The 13,234-nt window shown below is 53.4% G+C and overlaps 1 protein-coding gene across 8 annotated transcripts in view; it reads left to right on the forward strand.

Annotated features, from left to right (window-relative positions):
• Positions 1–13,234, forward strand: part of ZNF516 (zinc finger protein 516) — a 123,584-nt gene that overhangs the window by 25,052 nt on the left and 85,298 nt on the right. The window contains exon 1 of one of the 8 annotated variants that reach the window (XM_070512845.1): positions 5,171–6,077. The exons of 5 other annotated variants lie outside the window; for them this stretch is intronic. The gene's annotated coding sequence lies outside the window, so the exon portion shown is untranslated. Of the gene's footprint in view, positions 1–5,170; positions 6,078–6,198; positions 7,010–13,234 lie in introns of those variants that run through there. 2 more of the 8 variants (XM_070512846.1, XM_070512847.1) reach the window with 2 other exon arrangements.

Below are 13,234 nucleotides of genomic sequence, written 5' to 3' on the forward strand. Positions count from 1 at the left end.
TAAAAAGTGAATCTCCTCCCTTGACCAAACCCTGTAATTTTATTTAATTTCTTCTTACATTGAAAGAAAGCGCTTTTCCCCGAAATGCAGTAGTGGAAACTATTACTAGGTTTTTGGTTATTTCGATGTAGAAGGGAAAATATGTAACCTAAAATCTTGAGTACTTTCTTTTAGCTGTCCTCTCTGTACAATACACACATTCATAGACCTTTACTAAAACTTATTTTTAAAAAGCTCTCTAAATATAAAGATATAATGAGTGTAACTTTCTTAGTAATTAAAAAAAAACAGGACAGCAAATCCTTAATAATAGTAAGTTTGGCTGTAATTTTGGGCTGGTGACTTCACCACACTTCACGCTTTACTAATTTTGCGTTTTGCTGGGAGAAAGCAAAAACTTTGTTCCAGCGAAGGGAACCTCAGCACACCCTAATTTGACTCCAACAGTTATTTTTATTCAGGCACACAGAACTAAACATGTGGAAACACTATAACTTCATTTAAAAAAAAATATTCAGCAATGGACTTTAAATGCCTTTAACACTGGGATGGGAAATTGGAGAGCGGAGGACTTCCAGACCTGACGTTCTCTTTTGACGCTTCTTTTTTCGGTGTTGTACCTCAGCCGTCCAGGATCTGTCATGGTTAAGAGAGACATTTGAATATGTGAAGGAGTCGTAAATACAGTCCATATACCCAAGACTCTGCTTTGAGGACTAAACCATAGAATTAACAGTGGAGGGTCGATCGACATTTTCATTTATTCCCCTCAAGAGAGAGTTTCTGTTGTATAAGCAACTGGTGTGATGGTTTTTCTTCTTGAGTGAACATGGGCCTGCTCCAGATCATTGGGGCACACGTTGAAGGACATTGCCAATCTTAATTTTGGTATCTGTGCTTTCAGATATACACTTTTCTGTGAAAGTGGGAAGCAGTGGTTCCCTGTTTCTCAACCTTTCTGACCCATGAGAGCGTGCTGCAGCCAGTCTCCCTGTGGGGGTCTCCCGTGTGCACCAGGACACCCCCCCCCCGCCCCCCCCGCCGTGCCAAGGTGGATGTGCGTGTGTCTGAGAGGTGTCCTGGTTGTCCATGTGGGCGCTGAAGGGTCTGTTTGCAGATGGGCACGGCCTGGGTCTGTGTACCCCCATCCAGAATCACTCGAGGTGTTCACTGGTTCTCTGGGCGGAAGTTTGGAACGTGCGCTTGCTCTTGTTGGAAAGGCTGTCCGGCACCACAGAGGGAGCTAGAGATCAGCAGGTAGCGATCAGAAGCACGAGTCACTGCCTTCCTTTATTACTTTGTGCTTTTCGTGGGGCTGCCTTGAGAGGCTGTGACGCATATGGTTATTTTATGCGTGGAAATGGATTTATCTCCTAACCGAAAAATCAGGAATTGAATGTACTTACGGTTTGAATGTGTCTGCAGATGCAGGAAATTACTAAACTTCTGCTTCGAAAACGAGGCTGCCCATGTGGATTGCGAAACATTTTTGAGGCTCCGACTCTATAAATTGACCTGACATCTGTCTTTCTGAAGATCGCAGTTTACAAGTGCCAGAACCTGGGCCGGGACGCTGGCTTGACGTTCTTGCTCTCTCCCAACGCATCGTGTCACCTGCAGCCATTGGGGAAGGCTGGGCCATTTCTGCCCCAACAGTGTTGGTTAGCATCTGGTTGGGGCGAGGTAAATCCCGTGGTGACGTTTGCTGTGTCACCTGTGAGGTCACCTTGTCCTTTGCTTTTGGCCTAATTGTTTGTTCTCTGAGGCGAGAGAAGCGGGACTAGCCATCCCGACGTCCTGGCCTCAAGGTTCCCGGGGATGCTCGTCCATGAGACCCCAGGGCCTCCCCCGCCTCCTTCCGGCCCCCCTGCGCCTCCCCGTGCCCTGAACGTAGCCCAGGGGCGCTGCTCTCACCTGCCTCTCTGGGGAGCCCAGGTCCAGGCCCCGCCTCCTGTCTCTTGGTCCTCATCCAGCTCTTCCAGTCCTCGTCTCCTGCTGACGGGACTTGGGTTGCTCTCCGGTCCTCTGGAATCCAATGTTCCATTGTCAGCAGCGAGGGCCTTCGTCACGTCCACCCCCTTGGACTGTGTGCTTGTCCCTCGGTCCGTCTCCCCGACTCTCCATGCTCCTTGTCCTCTCTCTCCGCCCCAGGGGCGTCTTCGTGAACACCGATGCCCAGATTTGGGGTCCACACCCTGGACGTGCCCTCCGTGTGCACCCAGCCCTCTTCTCCTTCGCTGGCTCTGCCCAGCGCCTCCCACAGCGAGTCATCCCTCCAGTTCACATTTCCCGGACCTCACCCGGGTGCTTGTCGGGCACCCACGTCCCTCCTCCACTGGTGTTGGGTGTGTAGGTCCCATCATACTCTCTGGACGGTGTCCTCGTTCAGGGTCCCCCCTCCCACATTGGTGGTTTATCCTCGTGGACTCCTGGCCGGCCTTGTTGAATCAGAGAAGGGCTGCGGTGGGGGACAGTGGCCTCACACGGGACGCTGGCCGGGCCCTGTGTGCGGGGTCTGGGCGTGGTGGATTGCACGCTTGGGCACACTCATAGCAGCGGGGAGGCGGGGAGAAATGAGCATCTTGGGAAGTGGGAGGTCACGGAAGCCCCGCGGGAATGGAAGCCTCTGGTGGAAGCGTCTTCTGCCTGTTCTCTTCCTGCCTCTGAGTTAGCAGGACCCTCGTAGTAATGACAGTGGTTGACGTCACTCGTGATGCATGTCACAGGAGCTTGGATTGGTGCTCGCTGCTAAGAGACCTCGATAATCAGAGAGGCTTAGACAGTCACAGAGGACGTGAGGAGCTGGGAGAGAAGTAGTCGGTGGTCGGAAAAGACAGGTGGAAGTTGTTCATGTGAAGCTCTGTGCCTGTGCTCCAGAAGTTTGCAGTGGTGGGGTGAGCGGAGGATGTGAGGGTCTTCTTCCCTCTTTGGTGCTCATCAAGTGCCCTTGGTTCTAGAAGTTTCTTCCTGCCTGGTTTTCGGTTGGCCTGCATCTGCTCACCCACATTTCTCTTCTCCATTTCACCCCCTCTGTTCTGCAGTCTTCATTTCCGAGGTGGCGTCTTAAATATCTGAGCATGGAGCTCCCCTCTCTGCCTCTCTCCCAGCTGAAGTGATGCATGAACAAACTCCCCTGGTCTCCACACTAACCGTCAGAGGCACTGCACTGAAACCCCCCTCCCGGCCCAGCCCAGCCCTCGCTTGGCCGCCTCCATGCTGTGTGGTGTTAGCAGTGTGCTCACCCTCTCTGTGCCCTAGTTTCTTTATTTGTAAAGTGGATTGAATGACCATAATTACTTCACAGGGCAGTTGTGCAGATTAAATGGCTTGATACTTCGTGTGTTTAGAACAGCGCCTGGTACATGGTAAGCACTCGAAAGATGTTAGCTGTTGTCACCTGTCCACTTGAGTGGTGGCCTCCTGGAGGGGGTTCAGGTGACCTCGGGGAGATGTTGAAGGGAAGCGACAAGGACCGTCACGCCACTCAGCCGGAAGCAGGTCCGTTCTGTGGTGACTGGACCGCCCCGAGGGTGTTGATCCTTCTTGGTTTTGAGGGCTCCTGTCTGGTGTCTCTCATGTGCTGGCTTTTTCTTTTCTCTGTCTGTAATGTTGTTTCATTTGTTAATTTTTTAACAGACCAACAATGGTTTGTTTCAATGAGACAGCTTTGGTAGAGGCATACGTCCTCTAATGTTTTATTCTAAGTCATTTATTCTGCATGAATGATTGTGTGGTTTTCTGTGCAGTATACAGCACAGTGTCATTTGATGTCACCTCTTGGAATAGGCCTGGGTTTGCGGGAAGATCCAGGGACAGCCCAGAGTCCCCATTTCCCGCACCGGCTTCATCAGTGTTTGTCATGCCTGAAGGACCACACGGTGCATCTCCAGTAGCGAAAACTCCCGCCTTGGGGGGTTTCACGTTGTCCCGCCCGACCCCACGCTGAGCCCTGTCAGTTGTTGGTCCTCAGCCTCGTGGGCTGTGATGTCCCTCAGCCTCACCCTCTGAGGCGGGCTGGCCCGGCTCTGCAGCCCGGGCCTCAGTTGCATTCTCTGCTTCTCTCCCGGGTCACCCTGGGCTGTGGGTCTGGGGACGGCCACAGAGGTGAGCGGATGCCTCATCCATCACATCAGGGTTGGTCTTTCTAAAATTTGTGTGCCCTTTAGGGTCCTCCCAGCTCTGCTTACTTTGTCCGTTATGCTGAAGCGTCTGACGGCGAAGGTGGGGTCATGGATGGCCTTGGTGCTGTGTCCGGGTCCCGGCCCCACGTCCTGTGCATTGTGGCAGCATCTGGCCCTCTTCTCCTGGGTGCCGTCCAGAAGGTCCCAGAATCCGCCTGTCCCTGAGGTCGACTGGCTCCCTCGGCCCAAGGGAGACGGGAAATGGCGCTTTTAAAAGGTGTCCCTCTCCTTGGAGTCTTCTTCACTAAAAACCACTGCCAAAGAGCAAAAGCTTCCTGTTCCGTCTGAGGTGTCCAGGGGCAGGAAATGGCCTCTGAACACACAGAACTCTGAAACGTTTGTTTCTGTCAAGGAAAAACTAAGAAAAAACGTAGTGGTTAGTTTTTAAAAAACCCGAACTCTGAGGACAGATCGTCCAGCAGAGGGATGGTGCGCGGTGGCCCCTCTGTGCGGGCTCTGCGTGTGTGGGAGCCGCCGGGCTGCTGCCGAGCTCTGGCTCCTGTGTGCCGTTCAGTCTTTGCTGGGCCAGGGCCTCCTGGAGACGCCTGGACCGGAGGAGGCTGGGCTCGCCCTCACGGAACATGCGGCTGGAGTTGTGTCCTGATACCCACATGCAGTTTCTCCGCATCAGATGCTGCTCAGCCTTCCTCCTCCTTCCACAGCTGGCCCTGCCCCACGTCTGAAGGGTCTGGTGATGCAGTGCAGGCTTAAAAGATACATTGACCAGGGCCTGGCCCGGTGGCCGAGGGGTTCAAGTTCCAGGCCATGTGGGTTTGGATCCTGCGCATGGACCTACTCCACTCACCAGCCATGCTGTGGTGGCATCCCACATACAAAAAAATAGAGGAAGATTGGCACAGATGTTAGCTCAGGGCTAATCTTCCTCAGGCAAAAAAAGAGGAAGATTGGCAATGGATGTTAGCTCAGGGCGACTCTTCCTCAGCAACAAAACCCCCAAAAAACCCAACATTGAGTAAATAAGTTTTGAAAAATGGAAAAAATGAAAGACGTCCTAACCTCTTCATGAGTGAAATGCCCAGGTCTGGGGTGCAGGAGAGGCCTTGCAGTTTGGTGCCCCCATCACCGCCCAGAGCTGTTGGGGCTGTGAATCCTGGTCTCGAGGACTCTGGACCTCCCAGATCTACAAACACCACTGAAACTCAGCCCGAGGCTCCACGCGTGCTGGGAGGCAGTCCTCTCGTGTGAGGTGGTGAGATCTCCGCACCTGAGGCTGGAGACGAGGGCTCGCTGCAGAACACGTAAAGAAAGGGAAAGTACCAGGAGAGCTTATTTCGGTGGATCCCCACCTGCCTTTTTTCGCTTTTAAAAAAGTTTGTGACATTTAGGACTGAGAAGCTAAACTTGCGTGCACTGCTTCTGGCTCAGGCAGGAGACTGTAAAAGCTGTCTGCAAGTGTCCTTTGTAAAAGGTCGCTGTCAGATCTGTACGGAATGCCTTTCCGGTCGGGTGCGAACAGCCGCGCACATCGTAACCTCGGAAAATGCGGGAAGCTGAGGCTTAAGTGAAACGCTCTTCCCGCTGGCACAGCAGCTCGCTGGTCAGGTGGGCCCAGCCACAGGTGGGTGGGCTGCGTCTGGCCCCCTGATCTGACGGTCTGCTTTGTAAATTCAGATGATGATGCAGGGTGAGAGATATGGTCCTGCCCTACTGATGGGTGGTCCAGAAGAAAAAGCCGCCCCCGGGGCGTGGCGTGTGTGCAAGGCCTAGGAGAGCACGATGGCTGATCTCTGTGGGGATGTGTTCATGGCCTGCGTGGATGGCCGGTCCAGGTGTTGAAAGCTGATGCAGTTGCACAGCTTCCCAGGGGTCCCTGCTGCTGAGTCTCTGCTGTCGTCGTTGGGTGCTTCCCACTCGTTTGCTGTGGCTCAGAGATGGGTGAGGAGGCGCCGTCCGCTGTTGCTCTCCGCGCTGTGTTTTGCTGGCAGCTGCTCCTGGGTGTTTTATTTATTCTGGAAACATCTGCGTAGCCCCAGAAAGGCCTTGTGCGTGTGCATCACTTAATTTTTTTCTTAAAGAAAAGCAATAGCAAACTTTTAGGAAAAATGTAACCACTTTAATACCGCACTTCGGATCATTTCCGACTGGGAGAGGCCGGTGGAGTTTGCGCCTGCCCCTGCGAGCCGCGGGGAGCCGGGCTCCCTCGCAGGCCCTGTTGCTTCATTTACAGCCACGGGGAAGTCGGGTTGGGTTCAGTTTGAATTCCTTCCTGTTCAATCCGTCGGACCTCTGTTTTCCCGACCTGGGATTGGGAACATTTAAGCTGAAACACCCATTTTTAGTTTAACCACGGCTTAGGAGCGCTTTTCCCGGAATAGCTGGGAAAATGTTAAAAGGAGTTTGAAGGTGAATAGAAAAATAACTAAACAAGAACGCCTGATTGTGAAGCCTTCTCGTCGTCCTTTTGAGCAGGACCTAAGGATCTTAAAGGGAAGGAGAGCAAAACTCTTGAGGAATTTTCCCGAGAGGCAGCTGTGTCAGCAGCTCTGCGGGCTGGGTGCTGTGGGAGGAGCAGTTTCATTTTGATTATCTGGGAAAGCTTTGCTCCAAGGATATTAGTTTGCATATGAGTAAGACGAACTTTGTTTTTCTGCTCGCTTGCCACTCCTGTTCCTGGAGTGGCATTTTGGGACAGAGCCCCTCAGAGATGGCAACAGCGGCACTTTCCCTTCTGGGAGGTGCTGTCGTTGTGCAGCAAGCAGTGACGCGGCGGATCAGTTAATTAGGAACTTTGGGATGTTGCTCATCTCCATGCGTGTGGAGGAAAGGTCTGTCTGTGTCAGCACAGGGAAGGGTTCGGTTTTTATTGGGTGAGTCTTTAACGAGGGGGATCGTAGTAGCCTTGTGTGCATGCCGGGGGCCGGGACGTGCATGCACCCTGCCTCTCTGGTTCCTGTGTTTCCACCCAAAGGTCATTCTAGAAGCTTAAGCGTGTGGAGCCTGCAGTTCCTTATAAGGAGATGTGCACGCAGTGGTGCAGACCTTCTCTCCCTTTTATTCCAGTAATCGTGTGCATTGTCACTTGATTGAAGTCCTGGAACGGTTTGATTTGAATCTGTATGAAGGAGTCTCTGAGTTTGGAAAACAGAAACCTCCAGTCACGTTCCTCCCTCGTGGGGCCCCACGCGGCACGTGGCCTGGCGGCGGGCAAAAGTAGTCGCGGTCATTTCATGTGGCCGGGGCAGGCTCACCACGAACGACTGGAAAGCTCTTCTGTGACAAAAACACTTTGAAAATGAATATAGAGGCCCGAAGGAAATTATTAAATTTGATATTAATCTGAAAGATACTTTAATGCCAAATGGGGTGAAAGGGGGAGCTGGTGTGTCTCATCTCTGGATCTGGGGGAAAGCATTTGACTAGAGTGTCCGAGGAGGAGCGGGCTAAGGACTGTCCTTTAGCCCCGAGGGAGGCAGCCAGCCCCTCGCCTGTGCAGGTGGGGTGTGAATGAGCCAGCAGCTTGCTCAGGTGTGAGCCCCGCCTGGCGCCGACATAGCCTGGGGTGTGAATACCCCTCAGTCAGTATCTGTTGACTCTCTGAGTAATTAGACCCAGGATGTGGGCCTCGGGACGGCCTCGCCAGAACCCCTCCTGTGTGGTGGTGGCAGTTGGCGTTGCTTTCCTTGCACTTCGATAGTGAGCATTTACACTGTTACTGAATCTTGGATTTGGGACCTGCAGAGGACCTTGAATTTGCTGAGTGCCTGCTGTGTACCAGGCACTGGTCTAAGGACTTTCTGTACATTTTCTTATTTTACATTTGGAATGTGAGATTGCAAAACATTGTCCCTCAGATAAATTTCTGACAGCTGCAGAAATTGTAGGGGGCAAATAACACCCCCCCCCCCATCTCCTCCAAAGGCCACATTAAACAGAGTGATCCAGCACTTCTTCAATGGCCTAGGTCCCAGGTGTGTAAGGTGCTGGCCGTCTCTATCCTCTTGGTGGTGAGGAGACCACAGGTGGTCTCGTCCGCTCAGCCCTGCGTGCCAGACACACGGTCCTGTTTGCAGGATGCTGTGGCCTGGAGAGGTGGGGAAGCCAACCGCAGTCCCCCGAGGATGCTCTCCTGGCGGTCCTCTTGTGTAGAGGGACGTGGCCTGCTGCTGGTGGTGGCAGGAATTCCAGCAGAAACGGGGCCTCTCCCTGGTTCTGTGTCTCTGTTTAAACCATCACTGACGAGTCAAGTTCAGTAGGTTTTAGAATCAGTTCCTGCTCATGTATTACTTCCAGAAAAACAAAGGAGTAAATAATTATCCCTCATGAACGAAGGAGACAGTGATGTAACGTGGAGCCCACAGTTTGGTAACATAGCCTTACTTTCGCTGTAGTTTTTTTATTTTAATGATTTCTCTCTTGGGATGTACTGAGACTCAGTAGATGCTGCTTGTATGAATCCAGAAACGCTCTAGCCCTGAGTAGTAACAGAGGAAAGTCATCTACTTGCGTTTCCTGAACTACTGGGCTTATTAAAAAAGAGAGGATGATGGCACGATCAGATTTCCCCCCCTTTTTTTGTTACTGGCTGGTAGCCGACTCACCAGCCACCCGGAACCATCACCTCTCGTCTCGTGCGTGTTGCTTTGGGCCCTCAGGTTCAGCTCCAGCACGCTTGCCTGATGGCCAGTGGTCTGCTCGCATTTGTGGCCCTGATGGTACTTTGGACTTAATTGGGGGGTCGAAGCATATTCTTGTAACCCCTGAGCGGGAATTCAGCATCCTTCAACATTTGGGTGATTTTGCCACCTGCTGCGTTTGACAGACGTGTTAACGGCTGGTGCGATCCTGCACAGCAGTGCAGCCCACTGTTTTCTGGGCATCATTCACGTTTGTTACTGGACTCACTCCTCGTCCTCCATTGACAGCGGTGAGAAGATGAGATTCCAGTGATTTCCACATCACTGCGCTCTCTGGGAGTGGTGAGCCCCCCGGGCCCAGTGCCAGGAAGGCCGCATGGCTGTCAGACCCCCAATGTCTTGGTTTGCTTGCATGTTCTTCTCCTGTCTGCTGGACTCTGACGCTCCGTTCCTGGTACACGTTGTGGGCGGTTTACCAGCATCCTGATCTCAGGCCCCACAGGACCGCGGCTGCCCTGGGATCTCCCGGAGTTGTGATAGAGTCCTGCCCTCCGAGGAAATATCTGCTCTCTGGTGTGGACGTCCAGTTCTGCTTGATGTTCCGCGACTGCGGGGAGCCCTGGCTCCAGGTCAAGAGTCGGGCCCTCTGCCTCGAGCAAGGAGGCTGGGCGGAGGCTGGGTGTTCAGGTGTCACTGAGGGCGTCATTTCAGACGAGATGCGAGTTCGTGGTAGAACACATTCTGAGAGCGCATGAAAGGTCGTTTTGCCCATCATGTCAAGGCCGTGTGGACAGAAGAGAGGGTCCCGAGTGGGGTGCAGACAGGCTGCCATTTCCATTGGAACCCTGGCTTGACCTGCTGCCCCTTCCCTAGCTGGTCAGTGGAGGACACATGTGCTTTGGTGGTGGCGAGAGGTCCCGTGCTGGGAACGAAGGACACCCACCTGTCCTCAGAGACGGGGATGGCAGACAGCCGTCAGAGCCATCTGGGTTCAGCAAGGATTTCCAAGCGTGCTCCGAGTCTGCAGTAATGCCTGTACGGTGGAGAAGCTGACCGTCACGGCAGAGTCCTGTCCTGGACCGCGGGACAAGGATGCATCTGGTCGGGCCAGAGGGCCGGTGGTCAGGTCGTGGGATCATCAGCAGGCTGGTGTTGATGGGGACGGGGGTGTGTGTTTTATCCGTAGTAGTATTGGAACGGGACACACTTGTCTACCTCCAGGTATGGTGTGTTTCTGAGTAAGCGAGTTCTCAGGTTGAAAGAACACAGATGTGTGCAAGCATGCATGTGCATACACAGACGCACACGTGCATACACACACATGCGCCACACACACATGGAGAGCCATCTACCCTCCATGAGGCCTTGGCGGTCAGCTCGTCTGTGGCTCTTGGGCTCTCAGTCTGCCATGGGCTGTGGCCGCTCCTGTCTCCAGAGGGTCCCTGTGGGGGTGGATTTTCACATCAGGCCCCTCTGCAAAGAAGAGGCTTGTTCCAGGCATCAAGTGCACGTGGGCAAGGATGTGTGCCTGAAGCAGGAACGTGTCGCCCCTGTGTGTCTGCTGAGAAAGTCACGCACCTTTATAACTCAGCATGACTCAGACTCTCTTCCTGAAGTTTCTCCTTCCACGGCCGCTTCTGCGTAAGTGTTTGTCCACATTGGAGCTACAAGTCCCCCTTAGCTCCTTGAGTTACTGTTTGAAACGTCCTGAGAGAACAGAGCTGGGTGCGTGGGGAGCCGCGGTGTGAGCAGTGTGCCCGGGAAAACCCGTCTGCGGGTAGGGATGTCCTTTCAGAGGAATAGCTGGAAGATGCCTTGGGACAGGAAGGTGAGTGAGAGCTCATCTCCTCAGAAGTAAAATGATACTTTCCGTTGCTTTCCTCGTGAAGCTGGCTTTCCAGAGCGTGACGTTGAAAGAACCATCCTGCCAGATTGCAAGACTGGACCAACATGTTCTTATGAAAGGGACCTCCTTGTGTTAAAAAACAAAAAAAAAGAAGAGGATTATTCTGCAGTGGTTCTGTACTCGAGGCCCCGTCAGAGGGGGGCCTGCGCGTCATCCCTAAGGCATGGGGTTCCTCCTGTTCTGGTTTGAAAGGTTTCCGTCACCCGTTTGTTTAGTGCCTTTTCTCGAGTACAGTTTCCTTGAAGTGATTTAAGAACTAGTTTGAGGAAACTGCCATCACCTAAGAAAGCACATATGGTACACTTATCAAAAAGGGTTCAGTGTAAGGAGAGAAAGCTTAAAATTGTTTACAAACCATGTGGCTGCTTATGGAGAACTTTCTAGAAAGGGGGTTCTGACCTGCAAGGCACTTCGGCCGACATTTTTTCTTTGCCACATACACGTGGTGTCATGAGTGCTCAGCCGTGATCCCGAAGCATAGCCGTCTTTCCTCTGCTGTGTGCCGTGTCCTCCTGGAGGGCTTCTCCACCTTCTCATGGGCCCTGTCAGCTTCGTTGAGTGGAGTGACGAACGCGGGGCACGAGGCGGTGTTTTCCCGTGCTGTGGCTTCCGCCGTCGCGCAAGAAACCGGCAGGGCCGTGCGTGGCCTGCCACGCCCCCAGCGCTCTGTCACCGAGAATACTGATGCAGCTCTCCAACTTTGGAAATATAAGAACACGACTCAGACCAAATGTGGAACAGGAGTCCAGCGCGGCATTACAATACGTGTGTGTGACTAGTTCGGTAACGCGATTTTCAGTGCAGAGCCGAGACGCCGACCGTGTTTGTAGTTAGAACTGGAGTCACGAACTCCCCACGGTGAACTGGTCAATGGTGCCCTTTGATGCATGAAATGAGTAGATATGCAGGGGTGCACTTAAACCCAGTCCTTGGTTCCGAGGGTCAGGGTTTGACGGTATGTCCCAGGGAAAATGTGCTGCTCGCACGTTCCCAGGGAGCCAGGGCTGCGGGCAGCCACCTGGACGTAGGATCTGCGCTGCGTGCATGGTGAGAGCCCCAAGGCCTTCGGGGGGCTCCTGCTTCAGTGGGAGGGTGGTGCCCGGGGAGGCCACATGGGGCTCTCTCTGTCTAGAGAACACACCGGTTTAGTGGCTCAGCACCGGACGTCTCACACTTGGACTGTGTGGGTGACCAGCTTGTTCTTCGTTATTTGTGGGTGAAGAGAGGCGCGAGTTTTGGGCCTTCCGTTGAGGAAGGTCCCAAATGTGCTGCTGCTCCTCCTGCAGCCGCAATCCAGATTTCCCTCAACAGGCCGGCTGCTCTGAACCTGGGGTTTGGGCAGGCGGGACAGATTCTCTTGAGCAGTTTTAGGCGCCCAGGGAGTCTGGGGAGGGGCAGAAGCTCAAGTGAGCGTCTCCTGTTTGCCGGGAGCTGACTCCGCAGAGGAGAGGGGAGGCACGCTGTCCTTATCTGGGGGGACAGTGCTTGTTCCTTAGGGAAAGAGGGGGTTTCTTGGCGTCTCAGATTGATGGGACCTGCCTTCCTCCTTGAGCAAGAGGCAGCCACAAGCCCCTTATGCGCCGGGAAATAGGGGGGTACAGGTGGCCGGGGGTTATCAGTCGTACTTATTTTTCTTTCCTCCCCAAAGCCCCAGTACGTGGTTGTATATCCTAGTTGTAGGTCATTCTGGTTCTTCTTTTTGGGATGCTGCCGCAGCATGGCTTGACAAGCAGTGCCAGGCCTGCGCCAGGGATCCCGAACCCACCAACCCGGGCCGCTGAAACGGAGCGTGCGAGCTTAACCACGCGGCCACGGGGCTGGCCCCAGTCGTACTTATTAAGTAATGTAACAATAGCTCATTCAGATAAATGAGTTGGAAACACAGACTTTGGAGAAAGTGTGTTTTGTTTTTCCTGTACCTAGTTAATTCAGTGGGCGAGCCGCATGCACGTTTGGCTCTCTTCTATCCCCAGAGGTCTGTGCTCAGGAGAACCGTCTTGCATCGTAGGTGTAGCAGTGTGGTGTCGTGCGACAGACTTGTGCCGACCCCTGTGTCCTGTGTGTTGAACAGTGAGTTTACGGGTAACCATCCCTTTCACCAAATGGGCGTTTACATCGTTGGTTTCAGTAAACTCTAACACCTGAGTAATTTTCTTGACCCAGGTTGTCTCTAAGTTGGATGTCACAGTCCCTGAGAACACAGGAGCGGGCCCCCAGGTCTGTGGCCTGCTCACCCTGCTCTGGCCAGGCACATCTGCTCGCAGCACCTGCACTGAACAAATCCGAGAAAGGGGATCTGGACTGTGCTGCTGTGTGCTTGGAGGGGGGAAGGAAAAGAGGGACAGGAAAGTGACGGTGGGGACAGAATGGACACACCATCAGAGTGCACACCGCCCACCGTCCTGACGTTAATTTTCAGCGTGGACCTAGCTGGAACCCATGGATGATTCAGCGACTACATCTGGATCAGTGTCATGGTCTTGGGGATGTTGGAAAATATTCGCAGGCACTGGTGTGACTGCTGTTGTCTCTGAGTGCCCCAGGACATTAGA

Source organism: Equus asinus, chromosome 7, assembly GCF_041296235.1.
Source record: "Equus asinus isolate D_3611 breed Donkey chromosome 7, EquAss-T2T_v2, whole genome shotgun sequence".
Classification (NCBI taxonomy): Eukaryota; Metazoa; Chordata; class Mammalia; order Perissodactyla; family Equidae; genus Equus; species Equus asinus.